The following is a 19,852-nucleotide window of genomic DNA, read 5'->3' on the forward strand; positions in this document are numbered from 1 at the left end:
TTCTGGCATCGGTGTCGGTCCAAAGTAGGAACGCCCTCAACACTCCTCTTTGGTGTTCATGCCCTCGGTCCTCAATGGCACACTACATGATATTATGAGGAGCCAGACCAAACATGCCAAGCCAGACCACAGGGTTACTCACAGCCCCTGCACATTCTTTTGAGGCTGAAATGTGACCTGGTCCTATTTTTCAGCAGCTTGTCAGACTCAGTGTGGCGCAGGGAGGTAAACTAGGAAGGAAAACTGTTGTCACCTTTCTATAGCTCTTACTTTTTCAGACTTACAAGATGGCAGCCTCGGGTGTCAAAATGAGACCAGATGGGCGAGTTGGGCAAGCGCCGGCAGTCGCTGCGGACATGGAAAAGAAAAAGAAAAAAAAAAAAGACAAACTTATAACATCAGTAGCAGACAATAAATGGAAATGAGTTTGTTGATGAAATGTTTTAAGCTGACAGACACACGCTGGTAAAGCAATAAGCGTCGTGACCACACGAGCTACGATATGTACCAGAATGCCACATTTGAGACTGAAATTGAAGTGACAACATAATGATTTGAGGCAAATTCAATGAAAATTGTTGTAGCAGCTTGAGGAAACGGCATGTCCAGCTGCGTGTGAAATGCTAAAAGCATTGCTTCCCTGGATGAAGTCTACTCCATGTCCAAAAATGTTTTTTCTTTTTCTATTTCCTCCCTCTATACTGTTGGAAAGAAAGTCCTCGTTGGACACCATCATCAGAAAGTTGGACTGGAAAACACTGTCGGGCATTCAATATGTCCGAGGTTGTCATCAGATGAAGCTCATGTTGAAAAATGCTTGTTATGACTGCTGCTAACCATATCCACCCACTCCGTGCCCAGCGAGAGGGGACAGAGGAGAGGAAGTCTTTCAGTCAGTCGGGTCATGCTTGATGGTAGCAGGCTGATAAACACTGCTTTAAGAGGAACTCTGCACACCTCGAATGCTGGGAACACAATGATTGAGACACCTGAGGAGTTTGCCACATTAAAATTGTGGCAAGTGTCGTTAAAATGTTGGGATGGCTTAAACGTTAACACAAAGACAGTCAACATCATCATCCCCGGTCCCGGGAACCTTCATTGAATCTCTTATTAGCGTCTGTAAAGTGAAGCTTTTCCTCAAAGTAAAATGTAGGTCTGAAAAATCACCCTTGTCAGACCTCTTAAATTTGCCAAAACATTCCTTGAGTGGAGAACAAGTGAGCCAATCAAAACTATAATGGCTAGACCAAGAGCTACAACATCATTTTCAAGAAGCATGGCAGAAAATATCACAAAAATGGATCCTGAATTTATAAGCAATTAAAAGTCATACCAGATATTTAATCATTTACAATTGTTCTGTAATTGCCACTAAAGAATTCTTGGTCTATTTCTTAATGTTACTAGTCATTATAATTTCCCAGGGCTGGATTCTGCTACTGGAAGAGATGTGGCATTGTAAAAACCAGTTTCCAGTTTAAAGAGCACAAGTGTTGCATAATATGTATGATACCTGTTGTACACTATGGATTACTGAGGCGGGTCTTCTTTGCTTCTTCCATCCAAACTAAAGCCGCTTGATTCTGACAATAATAATAAAAAAAAAGCAAAAATAAGTACATGGTTCTTACGATTCTTGCTGACAATTTCATTGATGCCGCACTCCAAAGTTTAGTCAACTTGGCAGTCAACGTGAGCCTCTGCTGGCAACATCTTGGCCACTTACCTGCAGGAACAAGAATCCAACTGTTTTCATTTTAAAAATGAAAGACTGCTGATCAGTCCATATGTTGTTTCCAACATGCCAATACTACCTCTAACTGTAGGCTCCCATCGACCACAAAACCTACACATTCCTCCTCTGGAGCACCGCCACAAAGGCGGCTCACCTCCTCATTGACTAAAACGCGCTGTGTGAGTTTTAAAAAGGAATTCCAAGAAACACAGCCAGCTTTACCACTGAAATAGATTTCAATAAATTTTAATTTCCGCAGCCACTTTCCCCCGGTCTCCAGAACGTAATGAATTAGCAAACAAGAGCCTCAAAAGAATTCCCTCCCATTTCTCTTTGCTCAATGAATTACCGTCGACCACACAAAGAAAACAAAAGATGGCAAGTTTATTTTTCTGTGGTGGGGCCGTTTCAACATGGCAATTATTCACTGACACCACCTTCAAAGGTACCTCAATCAAAGCTTTCAAGCACCACTGATAGTTCTTAGTGGGAACATTACGGCACTGTGTAGCACACTGTCACATCATGATTACTTAAACATTTGTAGATTAGGTCACAGGAAAAAGTAACATCTGTTAAGTCTTTGTCTGAGGGAGGTTTTAGTGTTGTCGAGCTGACAGACATGGTGCTTAAAAGTATGATTTCAAGTCAATAATGTGCTGATTATTGTTGCTTCACAAGTCAATTTACATTATAAAGAGCACAATTAAGAAGAACAGATGTTGACCAAAGAACTCATAACAGTGATTAAGTGAAAATAAATGACAACCTCATCCGGCTAAAACCACGGTTACAAAGTACTTTGCAGTTACAAAAAATTTGAGGACATAATTAATAATAAAAAAAAAAAAAGGCCGGGGTCGTTAGCAGCTAGAAGAGGGCAGGAGTCACACGCTGATACAAAACAAACCACAGCCACAGAAAAAGTAAAAAGAGAATAAATCCAGAAAAACAGGACAAATATCATCCAAAACATATTCTGCCTTAAATGCTAACGACAAGAGAGGTTTACCAGATGTGTGATAGTGTTTTTGTAGTTGCATTTTGTTGCTCTGGAAAAGACAGGCTGATTGCAGAAAGTGCATGTGTGTTTGTTTGTGCGAGCCTGTATGACTGTGGGTGTCTGTGTGTGCGTGTGTGTGTGTGTGTGTGTGTGTGTGTGTGTGAGTGTGTAAGTGGCCTGTGTGTGGCCAGACTCTCTGGGCTGATCTTGGCCCCTGGCTCTTGCTGGCGTTCAGCATGTCTGTAAAGAAACAGCTGGAGGCAAAGCCAACACCAGTCCCGCTCAGGAGCTCAGCCCTGCCAGCAGCGACAGATTCCAGAACTTTCCATGGTCCCGCGTCGCCATGCCAACAGGTCTTGGCACGACACAGCTGTCCTGATCTGCACACCTGGCCCACCAAGAGTCCCGAATCACCTCTCCTGTCACTGTGTGATGAACAGGTCATTTACAACCCAAGTGTTTGTGTGTTTTTAAGAGTTATGGGCCCAGGTAAAGAAAACACCGTGGCAGTGGACCTCCTGTGTGTTGCCCTAATCAAACAGGGCTGAGAACCTTAGCACTGTATAATAGCCGAGCTTGAATTTGTTCAGACTTGTACTGTGGAAAACCCACACAGAGGGATATTCAAAAAGAAATTGCATTATGGAAATGGTGCCCAGTAAACATTTGTCTTGTTTGTCTTTGATAGTTGAGTTTTTTTTAATGGTTACAGCTCAGACATAGAGGAACAAAGGGCAAACAGTAATAAGTACCTTCTATTTAAGTACGGGGAGTTCGGTTCTCACACATTATTTGACATATTCAACGTGTTATCTTACCAGTGTGACAGACTTTCTCAAATACTTGCAGATGAAGAGGAGAGCACACTGGTTGGTTTAGTTTAGGGGTGAGCTAACAGTTAGCGCTACAGGCATGACCACCCCAATCCATCATCCATTAGTGTGAGAAGCGATGCAACAATTACAATATAGTAGCACTAGAAAGGATAAAAATATTAGCTTTTAGTTAAGAAATCTATGAGATAAAATATATCTTATATATAAATCATCTAACGCCTTTGTACAAAATTTACATTATTGTGGACACTGTATGAAACAATGGCAGAAAGTCTGATGTATAAAGACAATTACCTGTTCAGATCAGATGTTTCTGACAAAAATGAACCAATGAGACTTTTTGTACAAGAAATTACACCTGAGTTCATCAATGCCAAGTACTGATACTATATATATAGTATAGATACAGTGACATATATAGATACAGTGACACAAACACCTGTGTGTTTTACAGAAATAACAAATTTATCTGCATGTTGGTGCTAATGTGCCATCCTCACCTTATCTGAAGCTAAGTTGAATCCCAGTAGACTTTGACCCTGACAAGCTCCTCTCAACCAGCAGAAACTTTAGGGAAGTGAGTCTCTTCATATCCACAGCAGGACGAGGAAGAAGCCACAAAGCTCTAAACCTTACTGCAGTATGTCAAGTTATTCTAAACGACTTTGTTACTGGTAAACAAGGACAGACATCACATTGATTCACAGTACCAAATAATAAATAAAGATGGACGGTGAAGAGGAACGTTCTGGTGAAGCCAAAGCAAGTAGAGCTCCCCCTGGTGACTGGCTGCAGTATAGGTCATAAACTCCACCACCTCCATGTTAGCGGATGGGACTTGGGCCAAACTAATACACATAAAATTATTTGACGCTACAGACACATGATGTGACCTCATCATGACTATCAGTTGCCAGGCCAGTCACTCAGTGAAGCTCAGTGAGAGTAGGAAAAAAAATAATAAATAAATAAATTCAGGACATAATCTAACTTTTCTTTGTAACTGGTGGAGGTAGTACTGAGTATATGAACAAAATGGAAATGTAATGGAGTCTGGTGGAAGTGTGGGCATGTCATGAATATCACGGCTCCACGTGGTTCCACTCTCGTACCGTACTGCACAGATTCTGCCTCCAAACTCGCAAGAGGATGCCGTTATCCCTGGGAGAATAGCATCCGTTTGGCCAATGCAAGGACATGGGTATGCGTTGTCCATATTTATATACAGTCGACGGTCAGTACATAGGATAAGGACAGAACTGGAAACATTAGAAATTTAAACAGTGGAGAAATAAAACAATAAAAAAAACGTGAACACATCTTCCTGAGTTGTGGGAAATGAGAAATGACACCTTAAGCTATTCAGTATTTCAGCAACTTTGCTTGGCTGCAGTCCTCGGCACATGCTCATGATGTTCTACTTTGTCACATGACAACATAAGGAAACAAGGTTATGATCTGACCACACAAGGTCTGTTTCGCAACTCAAGAACAAAGAAATCCCTGTGACGTCTGCTCCTGCTGATTCTGTTGGGTACAGAACATAAAGACCAGATGATGCTGGATGGTCTGCGACGATCATACTTCAATAATCACTTATGTCTGTTGCATTTGTTTAAAAAAAAAAAAGTCACTCGGCTGGCAGTGAAGAACAGTAGGTTTTTATTTAAGTTGAAGGATATTTTGTTCCCTGCTAGCCGTGCTGAGTGGAGCCACTCTTATTACCTTCCTGGGAGGTATGCTGACGAAATATGTGCCGTGAAACTGTAACACAGGCACGGCCAGATTAATGACAGTCAGCATATGCAGCGAAGAACTGGGGCATCAAACCTGGTGACAACTGAAAGGTGATAGCGATCCTGAGGGCAGTCGCAGGCTGCTCTGTAAACAGGACAATTTTCTTGTCTGTTACCTTTTCCATGTCATTCTTTGACAGCATCTGGCTCAGATGTAGATGTGTCCTCCAGTCAGTTGTGACTAGCCACTCTAATTCAATTATGGAAAAACCATTTCAAAGCCTGATATTTAAGGAGGAGAAATAAGAGGTTATGCACATCATAAAAATGCACATTTCACCTGGTGTATCTTGGCTGGACATTTTTATAAGAAGCCAATTGGAGTTTTTAAGTGGTGTGTGCATGAGAGGGATTATTTCTTGCTCTGTCTCCATGGATGTGGTTGCCACCCATGATATCTCAGTTTAAAGCTACACACAAACACACTCTCACACATTACGGGTGGAGCGCAGGGGGAAAACATGATTTGTGTGTCGATGTCCGGCATGTGAACATTTTGATTGATGGGCAGCTAAAAAACACAGGCTGATCCTTATTAGAGGCTGTAGGCTGCCAGCTCTGAGGGATGCGTGGGCATGTCCTCCTTGGTAAATGATCAGGTGTTTGACTGTCTGGTAGGAAGGAAGTCCTTATTAATGTTGAGGAGAAGGCTGAGGCTCAGCAACCTCAGGCATGCTTGCCCACACACACACGCAGCACCGGCCTGCTCTCACTGTGGTTCATTACTGTACAGGAGGACTGGTGTGCTCTTACATGAAAACGTCCTGATTGGGAACAGATATCTACAGCTGTGGAGGTGTTAAAATAAATCTATCAACATCTTTGACTGTTTTCACTCCCCAGTATTATTTTTTCCTTTTGCCAGACTCTGTTGCATCAAAATACTTTATTTCAGCTGGGGGTGAAGTAGACCAAACTTGTAGACACAAAATAGTCATCATTATTATCTTACACTATGGCAAACTTGTTAGCCAAGACTATATACACACTAAACACACTGACTAAGGCACATCAGCATTTAGAGTTGGTGGGAACCCGATAATGCAATGTTCACTCTGCTTTTGGCTCTGATGAACAGTTACACAAAATGTGCTTATTCATTTTCTTGCCAAGAGCTACTTAAGATTAATACCAGTCATCTGCTTATTGCCTTATTGGCGTAGCCACATGCAAAGACCAGTTGAGTTCATTAAGAGACAGAGACAGAAACACATGTGCACTCAATTGGATGATCCTGCTACCATTCAGTAGGAATGTGCGATGACTTATTTACCGCCATAGCTCATCTGTGGCTAACGGCTAAATGAGGCTTCTCATCAATAATATGGAACTGGTTTGGATATCATAAGGTGGGTGAGGAACAAACGTATTCCATATGCAAAATTTGCAAAAAAAAAACCCTAATAGCTAAGGATAATAAATTTATTCCACCACTTGAAGTGCAACCACAAGCCACAGTACGACAGAATGGCAAAATTTATTGGGATACATTCTTTAGTCCATATGCCTACCAATCAGATCCACTTTAACGTAAACAAACTTTAACTCCAGACCAACTTTCTGCTGCAAAGATTTTGTGTCAGGCTAGCTTCCAGGCTGGTCTGCCTTTGTGTATGACTTACAAAGGTCACAAAATTCACTGACAAAACACTACAACAACAAATTCACACTCACAGCTAGCAGCAGAGTCAACAGATGAAGACCAGATGCTAAACAGCACATCGGCTCTCTCCATGGGAAATCTGAGTACAAAGAAATCCCAAAATGAAACACTCATCTAACATAAAGTATTACCCTCAATCTGCAGGAAGGCGTTTTCTTTTCAGCTTAAAATACCACATGAATGCAAAGCATACGTTAGTCGGGGATTGTGCTAGCACTCCACAAATCAAGACAGTAGGAAGTGGTCAGGGTTCCTCTTGGACCACGTCAACAAGTTAGTTCGTTGTAGTAGCTGCTGAAGGAGGAGCAACAGGGTTGCATTAATGTGGATAAATGTTTGTTTAAAAAAAGAGACAAAACTTTTCTTTGTTGAAACTGTTGAATGTGTTTAATTAACACGTTAAGTGTACATGCAGTACCTTCTTTCTTCAGTCTGCTCATGCAAAATGAAACGCGATTAATAAAGATTAAGAATGAATGATATTTAATCGTGATTAATCGAAATTAATCCACAGCAACACTGTGATTAATCTAAATAAAAATCGTTTGACAGCACTAACCATAACATATATGACGCACAGCTCGCATTACAATTCTGTGATTCCAAGTAAAGCTTTTTTTCAGAGTTTACTCTAATACTCTAATACTACTATACTGAAATGTTGCAAATATTGTTAATATTAATTAATTAATTAATATTAATATTAATTATTAATATTAATCGTAATATTGGTTTTCAGTATAAAAATATTAAAATATCAGCATTTTAACTTTTGCTAAACCAGCGAAGTACTTGAGTGTGTCTTGATCACAAGTGTTCTTACCAAAAACTGAGTGAACTCAACCTTTGTTGCTCATGTTCAACCACTGTGTTAATGACAGTCGCATTCATATTCTATAGTAGCAAATGGGGCATATTCATATTCAACGAACACATGAACATGATCAACAAATGTTTTTTGCTGTGGTCATGACCAAATTTAACAATCATTTCTAAAATTAATATAAATTGTGAATCAGTGGCCATATTGTAAAAATATAAATAAATGCATAAACATATTCTTTTAAAAGTAAGTCTAGCTTCATAGCTGCTACACAGTTGCTGACTTTGTTTGGTGTTTGTTGGGGACCAGGTACTGTAGAATATAGTGGGGAAAAAATGTGCTGAAACATAGAAATGCTCGGTAGATTAATTTCCCAGAGGGCTCATCAAAATTCTTCCACCTATAAGGATCCAAAATATTGATGATTGCAGCCTTAAGGTCTGTATCTTTAAACTTAGCGAAATGTGCTTTTGGGCGGGCGTGGGAATCCCCCTTTCCTTCCACTGATATGCACAGAAACGCCAGCGACCTGCGAAACGAACACATCACACCTACACAGCCACTTCACTCCCACCATTAACACCGAACTTTAAGCGTCTACAACAGCTCTTTTCCCCCTGTAATCCATCTGCACCACAAAGCTCAGGCCTCCTTGGGGACAGTGTAATATAAACATGTTCAGCTTGCCTCAGTATTTCCAAAGCCACCCACACCAGCCATACCCCAATCCGAGAGAAAGGGGATCTAGGTCTGAATCAGTGCTGCTTTATTTACAGCCCTTACAAAACAAACTTTTAAAAGCTAATTCCCTTTTGCTCATGCAGTGGAGAGGCAGTGAAAGCCCGGCCTTATGTTACAGGGCTGTGAGACCGTGGGCAGCACAAAACAAACACTTGTGAGCTCTGCCTTCCTTCCTTTGCTTTACAAGGGGATGCAGATTGGAGAAATATGTTGGCTGTTGTGAGCAAATCCGCTTCATGGATTTAGACTGTTGGAAAACCACAGTCGGACAGAAAACAAGCCGCCTGGCCAGAGCCCATGTTTGAATTACACTTGGTGTTGATTTATCTCCTGCCCAGAGTATGTAATCGAATGTCTAATGGACTCACTGTTCATTAGTAAATTAACACTTCTGAACATTTACATCATCAAGGCCAGGCACATGTTTTCAATTTATGAAAGAAAAAGTTATTTTAGAGTTTTTGCTCAAAGGGTGGGGATATTTTTCTCTGTAGGAACCGTTCAGAGAAATATAGAATTACAGAACAAGTTTCGTCAACTGAAGGTCAGCGAAAGACCACAACATCTCTTAACTCATGCCCTGTAAAGATTTAATGGGAATATTACTGACAACTTTAAAGGAAATGTGATATTGTGGCCTGTGTTGAAACACCACTCACAAAACTATCACACATTTAGGGTCATTTTCTCAGCTCAGCAGACAAAACTTGATGTGCGTTTATAAATGTTTTTGAACATGCCAAATAATAACTCAATGTTTACGACTTTCCTGTCTTGATTTTTTTTCTATTTTACTTTCCATCTGATTTTGGTTAGTGGCAGTATTTTATACTTTTGTTCAGGAGACAGAGGAGACATACACGCAAGTATCCATTGGGTCATTTATTAGGGAAGTTCTCATTTATTGTGTCTCAATACTCGACTGAGCTCATGTAGTTTTAAAAGTTTGTCTGTCTCTGTTTGGTCAAAACCTCAGTAACAAAAGATGCGTGTGTCAGTAAAAGCACATGAGGTCACTCTTCACCACATTTGACTGTTTTAACTTTATGAACCAACATCTTCAATAAAGCAACAAATCCAATCTTTGAATATTGCCGATTTAATTGAGTCTTTTATAGAGAGTTCTGATGAAGACCACATACTGAAGCCTAACAACTCGTAAAAACAACACAACAAACATAACACATCCCTTCTTTATTTTAGCATCACTGAGACTGACCTTTTTCTGAGTCTTTTTGAATATTTGTTCTGTCTGTACCTGCCTATAATTTAATAACATATAAAAATGTTTGCTTTTGGATTCAGCTCTGGGGTATTTTCCCCTAAAGTATGCAAGGCAAGTATTTTCTTGAATAATCTCAACCCTGACAACGTGATGGGAAACGGTTGGCGTTGTTGGTGACGTCACCCGTTTAGAAAGCGCTGCGTTGGCCGCCATGATGTGTTGCTGCGTCGAAGAATGTGCAGGCAGATTTTTCAATACGTGACACATTGCAGGGATGATAATGTCCCAATAAACGGCTCTGTCGCTACCCCCTGGTGTGTGAGCGGCGTGTTGCACTTCACTTACAGCCCCACGAGTCTTGCGTCCACTGTTCACACTATGAACGGACGCGTCATTGCGTTGCTCGCGTTTACTGTGATCCAGGCCTTAGTGTGTATATGGGTGTGCACGTGTGTGAGGCTGTGTAGTGTGTGTGTGTGTGTGTGTGTGTGTGTGTGTGTGTGTGTGTGTGTGTGTGTGTGTGTGTGTGTGTGTGCATATATTTGTCTGTAGGTGGGATTCTTAATTTTGTTTCTTGTTGTAATGTTTTACGTTTTTACTCGTGTGAAGCACTTTGGGTTGCATTTTTTTTGTAGGAAAAGCGCTATATAAATAAAGTTTGATTTGAGTTGTTCATAAAACACATGACAGAAAGAAAAGCAGTTGATCCTCACATTTGAGGAACCACAATTACCTAATATCTATATCAGAGAGTTCCTGTTTACTTCAGTTTTCACACGCCCAACCCAATGTAACACTGACAATGTCTCCATCTCTGTCATATCTAACTTTTCATTACTCTTTGCACATATTAGGATGATGATCTGCCTGAGAACGGCACTTTAATTACACGTGTGTAATCCACTTATTAATCCTCTCTTTAAAGTGTTTCTTTAAACTACACTGGCTTAGTAATGGATTCTACTTAGTTGGATCCTTCCACTTCTCAGGTTAACCTTGATATCCTCCCATGGTCTCGGTGCTTTAAAAAGTGTGCAGTGTTCTCCAGTTCTCTTGGAGAAGCAGAAAATTGAGAGGTGAAAACTGAGGCCTGGGAGTGCCGTGCCAGTCACTGTGCCCTGGTGAGAACGAAGCGGGTGGCCTCGCTCGACGCAGGATAAAGCTGTCCAGAGGCTGCCTTCAGCATCCGTGTCTGTCTGCCAAGCACTGCTAGCATGTCCCAGGGCAGGCTGGGAGGACAAGACCGCTCAACAAGGCCTCTGCATTGAGTGCCGTCCATTTAAAATAACCTATGGATAAATAAATACAAGACCTAAGTTCACTGTGCAGTAATTGGCCAGGAAACCAACAGAGACAAGCTCATTTACAGTAAATGGATCAGCTTTGAGTCGGTGAAGTGCACTTGGCTCACACTGCGCATTATAACGATTTGGAAATTTCAAGTGAAGCGTTTTCTTTTTCAGCGCTTAAATATTCACACCGAAATGTCCCAGATATGTTTTCAGTGGGGAAACACAACACTGTATCTGTGTGTCACATAAAGTAAATTGAGCATGATGTTAAATATAGAAACGTTACAGGCAGTGCTTTAAGATGACGTGAGGGCAAATTAACACGGGATGAAAACAAGAGGAGTGTGACAAACACTGATATTAGGCAAGTTTCTGTGTGCAGTTTTTTATTTTAACCTTTCGAGGACTTTCAGAAGCATGCGCATATGCTCTCTTTCAGTCTTAGACACACACACACACACACACACACACACACACACACACACACACACAGACACACACACACGGTGGTTAGTCTGGCCAACCATGTTGACCCACAGGCTTAGCTGTGGTTGCACGCTGGACGCAAAGCACTCATTAACGATTTGAGCCTGCTCTTCACTTATGCAAACAAACAGACTCAGCCCGTCATTACCGTAACACCATGTGTGTGTGGTCTTCTCAATCAGGCCTCTATTGATTCTCCAATTTTCACAGAGGCTGAGGCAATGCAAAATGGCACGATTTGTCAAGGGAGCGGAGGACGCGGAGCACGCCGACTTGTGGCACGCTTCAAAACCGTCCGTATGCCAGGGGGTGCCACATTTTTCACTGGCCTCAAATAGTAGACAGTAGTTGCTGCAGCCGGCACGAGTCTGTTCCACAGGCATCACACCAAGCCACAGGACATAAAACACCACAGGAGGTTTTATGTCGCGTGTAAAATGCCATCATAACCGAAGGCGCTTACCCCTCTCGACCGACCCCACTTTCTGCACTCAGACAGAGCTATCTTTACATGGACGTGCAGCGCAGAGACCGACTGTAAGCGCTGCTGTGTGTGTTGCTTGGCAGCTGGGCAAACGTTTATGGTAATGTTTTGGGTGATAGGTCAGGGGCAGAAGGGTGGTGGTCACTGGTGGCGGCTGTGTGGGGTTTCAGGCCACGTCCAGCTGGCCTGGGAGCTGCCTTTGAGGTCAGGAGAGTAGGGAGGGGCATCAGACATTGGGCAGCTTGTGGTTTGGGTTTGGGGGGCGAATAAGGAGTGAGGAGCACCCCCACCCCGGCTCTTATTCCCTAGAGCCCCGAGCACAGGACCGCTGCAGAAAGTCAATCACCCAACTATCTGCCAACGAGAAATGCTAATGTGGTGGGCATCTCACGGGGCCAGGTCAAAGACTCAAGCTGTGGTCTTGTTTTTCTGCCTTATGGATCACATCTAGGGTATGGTCAAAGACATGGTTGAGCAACCTTCATGGAATATATACTGTAAGTATAAGAACAGGTCAGCTCAGATGAAGGTAGATCTGTGCCAGGCAGGAATCATTTCATCTTAGAAATACATTTTACAGGCAAAATGTCCAATGGCAGATATTTCCTGTCTGAAAAATAATGATTTAATGTACCTGTGCTGTAGACTGGAGTCTGGACAACATGCTTTTGTCCTGGTCGGACCTCCCCGACTCACTGTCTCCAGGAACTTGACATTTATGGTTAACATGAAAAAAAAATCTAGTTGTAAATAAGAAATCAGCCCCAAAGCACTAGCTGAGGAGGATTATCATATATCAGGCAGGAGAAACAGAAACAGACAAATCTTGCAGCGACTTTCAGATCAAATAAACGCATGACGGAGGAGGCCATGTTTGGCTAAGCCTGACGAGGAATTAGGTAATGTTCAGGATGTACGCCTCTTAAAGCGCGGAGCAGTGACCCTTCCCTGACATTCTGACTAAACAGTTCATTGTGCATTGTGGGTCAAAAGCTGAAAGCTGCAGTAAAAAAAATTCAAAAGCTGTGAATTGACATTTCTGCAATACAGCGGATGTGAAATGGTGAAATAATGTATTGAAATTTGTGAGAAATCGCTCAAAACAGCTCTGCATCTGTGTGATCAGGTTTGCACTGTGACCGACCAAAAAGAGAATATTAACATTTTTTGGCATTATGTAAATGTTTAAAAATATGTTCAACAAAAACATACCCAGATGACTTTAAGCATAATTAATATACCATCTACCATGATGAGCATGGCAGAAATCTCAGTTTTTTACAGGACTGATGAGGCTTTAAATCTCTGCCACTCATGCATGTTTTTGCAGGACCCAAGTCAGACCCGGCCCTAATTACATTCAGTCTAATTGGGGCAGGTAGGGAAGTTCTGTGAGGATAATAAAAACCGTGAACTGTGAAGTTGAGGACAAATAAGTACTTTTACATATTGTTTGCAACTGTGGCTGCTCATTAATTGGTGAAACCTCAGGCTTCTGCCAGTGCTGGTGCTGAATGTCCCCTCTATTTGGGTTGGTTCTTGTCATGGGTCTATTTGGACCAGACCTGGAGACATTCAGGTCTGCTCCACTGTGGGTCTCTTTCTAGAAAATGAAGGCAATTAAGAACTGTTTTGTCAAAACAAGATAATTTAAAACTAAAGTGGGGAACTTTTATACAAATAAATGCTTGTTACATTCAAGGCCTTGACATTCAAGGCCAAAGTTGACACAGCGCTGATGCATCAGTAGCTGGAATCTTTCTCTGTATTTCCAAGTGCACTGGAGTTGCAGATGTGTTGTGTGTGGAGACGTTCCCGCACTGGCGTAGAGGTGGTAATGGGTTTTACATGAACCACTAACACTTTTTCTGAGTTGAGGATGGGTGCAACTGCAGCGACGGAGACCAAGTAGCCTTTTCCAATTTGGAAAATGGCAGACACTACAATGGACAACTGAATGTTACTAATGTAACTAAGGTTGTATTAACACAAACTAGAGAGGTAACCCTTGTTTGACATTCAGACTAAACAGACCTTAGGTCATGCTTGTGTCAGGCTGGCAACACCCACAGAAGTTTCTCTCCCCACTAGTCTTTTAGAACTGAAAACCCACTTGAGCCTACTTGTTTTGAGGCATATGCATGTGTCAGCAGTGTCTATGCAATTGCACCAGAAGTGCAAAGAAAAATGTTACGCTCGCTATAGAAATTCTAAAAAATAACCCTCGTTATGTAAGGTAAGTAAATTGAAATGATACTGCTTGAAGAAAAACCCATTTACTAGCTTGAGAGTTAGCTGACAAGTCATGTGAATCAGAATCTCAGTTAAATGAATAAATGAAAAACTGCAACTACTTATTGCACCTCACCGATAAACAACTTAGAAACATTCTTCATAGGGAGATAGATACACTATGGATATGCATAGCTACATAAATATAATTTAAGAATGACTCATGGAAAGCTAACTATGGATTTCTTTCTAACTAAATAAATCACTCTTTAAAATAAACCGCCAACCAAAAAGAAAACAGAGCCGATCAATTTTAAAGTTCGTCTCCTGAGCGTTTATGAACAAAACGCTGCCTCAGTGGCAGAGCTGTTGAAAATAGCTGAACCAGAAGAAGGCAAGGAGGAATAAAGAGAATTCCTCGGGTGACAGTTATGATTGGTAGGTGTGAATGATCTGCAGAAAACTCGTCCAACTACCCACAATACGACATTATAAAGCATGCCTCAAATGAACCAACTGAAACGGCCCGTACAGTAACTCACCGTTAAAAAACCATTAAGAGGGAAAAGTAACTCTGCAAAAGTCATTTTTCAAGTGAGGTTTTCCAGGATAACAAACCCAAAGTTCTCATGTGAACAAATGGCCAAGCGATCAAAGCCCTGACTCCATCATAATGGGACCATTATCAAATACACTTTAAAACCTCTGATTTTGGTCTTTGCAGCAAACTATATACTAAAGTACAATGTGAAGTTTGGCATTTTATATGGATGAATTTAGACGAAATGCTCAGAATTACATTTTTTTATTTTTTTAAAAAACAGGTTTTTAGATGTTTTTAGTCTTTTCACTTTAATGCAACGTTCAAATTCCTCTTCCAGGTCCAAAAGTTTCCCAGCGTGAACGGTGCTTGGAGTCATAGGGGAGGGGGTCTGTCAAGCATTAACAAAATAATACAGGATATTATAGTGACAAGGAATGTAATTATACAACAAAGGCAGGAACTATAACTGCAGCTAAAGTCAGGATTTATGACATAACAGGGTGGGACGATACGGGGAATCGGTGCAACACATCTAAAAATAGACGCTGAATTTATGCACGAAATGAGGGTGTTTCTCTAAGTGTGTATGAGTTGGTTACTTGGAACGGGAGGGAAAGCATTCTGTTAAAACCGGGGAGGGTGTGTGTACAGGTTGTCCTATACATACCGGTGTGAAGTAGGTGCAGTGTGAAAAGGATGAAAAACGGACAGGAATACTGTTCTGTGTTGAGAGTGCAATTTAGCATGAATCAAAAGCAGCTTTCCTGGCTCCTGTTCCATACGCTGCAGTCTGCCAGGAAATGGGATTTTTTTCATATTTTTTTGCAGGTAACGGCTTTGCAGAATGGAATCAGATGAGGTATTTTTTCCCTGCCGAATGTTAAAGTGTTGGAAGTTTGGGGCAGACTCACTGGAAACAGAAGAAAGCTGAATTTTGCAGACAGCAGGGGGGTCTGCCATATATTTGTCCCAGCCCCAAACCCTTTCTGGACCTCTTGCTGAATTGAATCATGACTGCTTGTAAAATACTGAGCCCTCTATTAAGTAATTTACCACCAACTGGTCTCCGGTCTGGCTTGAAGTGATTCTACTAATCATCACTGCACATAGAAATAATTTATGGGTTTTATTCATTAGGGGAAAATGCAAGTGATTCCATCCAGTAAAAGAGCTAGGTACAGCAGCCACATAAATGACTCAGGGTTTTGAATAGACGGCATTCATCTTAATCATCTCGGTAATAATATGTAAGTATTAGTATTTTAAGAGAATGTATTCTTAATGAATAAACCGTACGGAGTTTTAAAAATATTTTAAACAATGTAACAATGATAACAGATGCAAAAAAAAATAAATAAAAGAATCACTGGTTAATAATCAAGGTTTGCAGGTCGAGTTTCTGCAGTTAATAAATGAAAGTAACAGCAGCATGAGTAGCAATATTTTGGATTCAAAAGTTAAAAAATAAAATTAAAAACACAAGAGCACATCTGTATGTACAGTCCATATAAAGGCCAGATAAGGACTATGGCTTGATCATACTTGACACTATGACACAGTAGAGAACAGTCAGAAAAGATTCTAACACCTTCGTGCAGATCATTAATGCTACCATTACTCGGTATTGCATCTATGTTTTATAGTGATAGGGAGCACAGTTTTTCATCACATGCCTGTCATGGTAAAAGCCTTTACCAACCAGTGTGGCACCAAATAGAAAACACACCAGCGAGTGTTCATTTTAGACCATGGTGCAAACTGCAAATGCAACAGGCCAAGCTAACATGCATACAGTGGTAATGCTAAGTTGCTACGTTTAGCACGTCTACCACTTACGTATAGGAAGAAACACACAGCACAGCTGAGAGTAATGGGAATGTCATTAGTAAGTACTGGACTAAGTGCAATTCTGACCACACTGTAGAGTCTGATTAAAGTCACGGCATTGACCAAAGGTGCTGTTCACCTTCGGGGGAACATGAATGTCTGTCCCAGATTTAATGGTAATCCATCCAATCATGGACAAGTGAAAGGACATTTCATTATAACCCACTAATGGGAGACATTGGGCGCTGCTAGAGGAGACACAGGAGAATCACAAAAAATGTATTATGTGTGAGTCATGAATATACACTGATCAGACATAACATTATGACCACCTTCCTAATATTCTGTAGGTCTCTGCTGTGCCTTCAAAACAGTTGTGACTCACCAGAGAACGGACATGGGCCATTTGAGGGTGTCCTGTGGTGTCTTGAAACGCAATGTTGTTAGCGGGGGCCTTTGGGTCCTATGGGTTGAGGGGAGGGGAGAGGGGCCTCTGTGGATCGGGCTTATTTCAGTTCATATTCAGATACTTGATCAGTTCTGGATCTAGTGAATTTGGAGGCCAGGTCAACACTTTGTGCTGTTCCTCAAGTTTTATTTAGTTGTTTCTAAACCATGTTTGTGTGTGTGTCTATGTCAGGCTTGGGATGGTTGCTACCATCAAGGAGTGTCATTGCTATTGGGTGGGGGCGTCTGGTCTGGTCTAGGTGGGTGGTACATGTCTAAGTAACATCCACATGAAGGTCAGGTCTAAAATTTTCCCAGCAGAACAGTGAATTGTCACAAGATGGTCGATGTCATTTACTTCTCTGGTTTTAATGTTATGGCAGATCAGCGTGGAAACCAAAAGAGCGTAAGGAGAGAATACACCAGCGTTGGTGAGGTGCTGACCACCTGAATAAAACGGTTAACCAAAAGAAAGTGGAGCTGCACATTTGTAGCTTCAAAGCTTGCAATTTTCTTTCATTAAAATAAGCCTGACTCCACTTTCTTTTGTCTGATACACAACTTTATGGAAATCCATTCAACAGTTATTATATTTCGTTCTGGCTGGTGGACTGACTCATAATAATAGTGCCTCAGAGCCACACCTCTAGCACGGCTGGAAAAACAGATAAAGTCTAATGGACTGAGATAAAGGCAGTTAAATATAATAAAAATTGACAAAAGTATTCGGGAGGGAAAAAAATACAAAGCACTTAGTGTATGAGCACAAAATGTTCTGTTGTCTTTACACCTTCAGGTCAAAACCCAGAAATGAAACACAGGAATATTTAAATGTGTTGAGAGCAAAGTGCCACCGGAGCTAAACTAACTTAAAGCACAAAAGAAACACTCGCACGAAAGGGTACGCACACATTAACATCAGTTTAATATTAATAGTTATCTTCATCTTTATTTAATCCACCTACATTTTGTGCAGTGATCCGTTTGAACAAACTTCAGAACGGCATGTTCATATTGTACCAAACAGGAATGTTGCGGACAGAACTTGCCAGCTGTGTGATTCAAGTTTCACAGTAGGAGAAAACTGCAGAGTTTACAGAACTCAGCTCCGCTCAATGAAAATGAAACATTACAGATGGCAAAATAAGACAGCATATCGTTATCCATGCCAGCATAGAGCCCAGACGTTCACGGTGCCTAGACGATGGTGACTTTTTGCACTAGCGCCACCATGAGATATTTGTGGTTTACCGCTGCATTGCGAAGCTGCTAGCCTTGTGTCTTATTGAATATAAAATATTCTATTTAAATTTTTTGATCTCATTGCAAAATCAACAATGAATAGGTAGAGGGTGTGTTACCAAAAAAAGGAGCAGCATACTCGGGTGTGGGCGTATTGGGGTCATTAGTTGGGTTTACATGGAGCCATATATTCTGATTACGGTTTAGATCATCGGTTGAGAAGCCCAACCAAAAGAAATTTAATTCAGTTTCACAGTTGCAGAATAATCCTTTTCCCAAACCGATCGTAAGTCATGTAAACGTTGAATCGGAACAACGTCAGGTTCCGTTCTGTCTGAGCATGCTCTGCCTTGACGTAAATGCACAGTGATGTTCGAGTGACGTTTCCTCAACTGATCTACGGCTTCGTGGAGAGTTTGTTTTTAATAACAACTCTGAAAGAAGTAGACATTGTCGCACACTTAGATGACAGAAAAAAATTAGAAATGTTTAATTGTTTAAAAAGGTCCAACGAAAATCAACTGAAGCCGAGATAGACCGAAGCATGGAACTAAAGCTAACACAAAAGGCAACGCAAAGGTGGATACGATCCCACAAACTTTCGAATAACGCTGATGCTTTAAGAATAAAAGTGTAAAACCAATAGCAACTACTATGCTGATTAGACGAGAGACTTCCAACTTTGATCAGTCGCGGGATGTTTTCATTGACCTAAGCATGTCACACGTCGGTACAACGGCCGTTCCGATTAAAAGTAGCGGTGCATGTGAACATCAGATCGGAATAGATCACCTCATATGTGAACAGCTGACCTGAAACTTTCAGTCGGAATGAGAGAAAAATCTACACGAGAATGCTTCTAGTTATACGGACGACTGAATGACATCTTGCAAAATTATGAATTGTCATTTTAAAACCTTATTTTGAGTCATTAGCGATGTGTAACATGCTAACAATTTCATTATTCGCATTCATCATGATGCGCTAAATGCAAAATCAGAAATGGAGTGACTTGAGAAAAGAATAAATGATCCACACTCAACAAGCATTACAATATATGATTAAAAATCACCCCTCCTTGCAGCGCTAATACTAAGAACACATGCACTTTAAGTCACATGAGACCACTGCTAATGTATTTCATTTCCAGTGAATCTAGTGGATGCTTAGCACAGGGTTTAATGCCTAAACACAGGCAGAGAGCCTGGTAGTGTATACAGCTGCCTCAATGCAAAGCTCTCTACTCTCCTTATTAGCTGAATTTGAGAGATACCTCAGAAGCCACTGTAACCATTCGGTGGTGAGCTGGTTTTCTGAGGCAGAGTGGAGGTGAATTGAATGGTCTGCAGTGAGAGGCTGTGGGTTGGGTTTCTCTGAGGTTATGGTCATTCTCCCCTGGGAAAGTGGTGAGGCATGGCTATTTACTTTGGAGTAACCCTGCCCCTCCCCTTATACTGTTCGCTCTCCGCTCAG

The sequence above is a fragment of the Mugil cephalus genome, chromosome 10 (assembly GCF_022458985.1).
Source record: "Mugil cephalus isolate CIBA_MC_2020 chromosome 10, CIBA_Mcephalus_1.1, whole genome shotgun sequence".
Taxonomy (NCBI): Eukaryota; Metazoa; Chordata; class Actinopteri; order Mugiliformes; family Mugilidae; genus Mugil; species Mugil cephalus.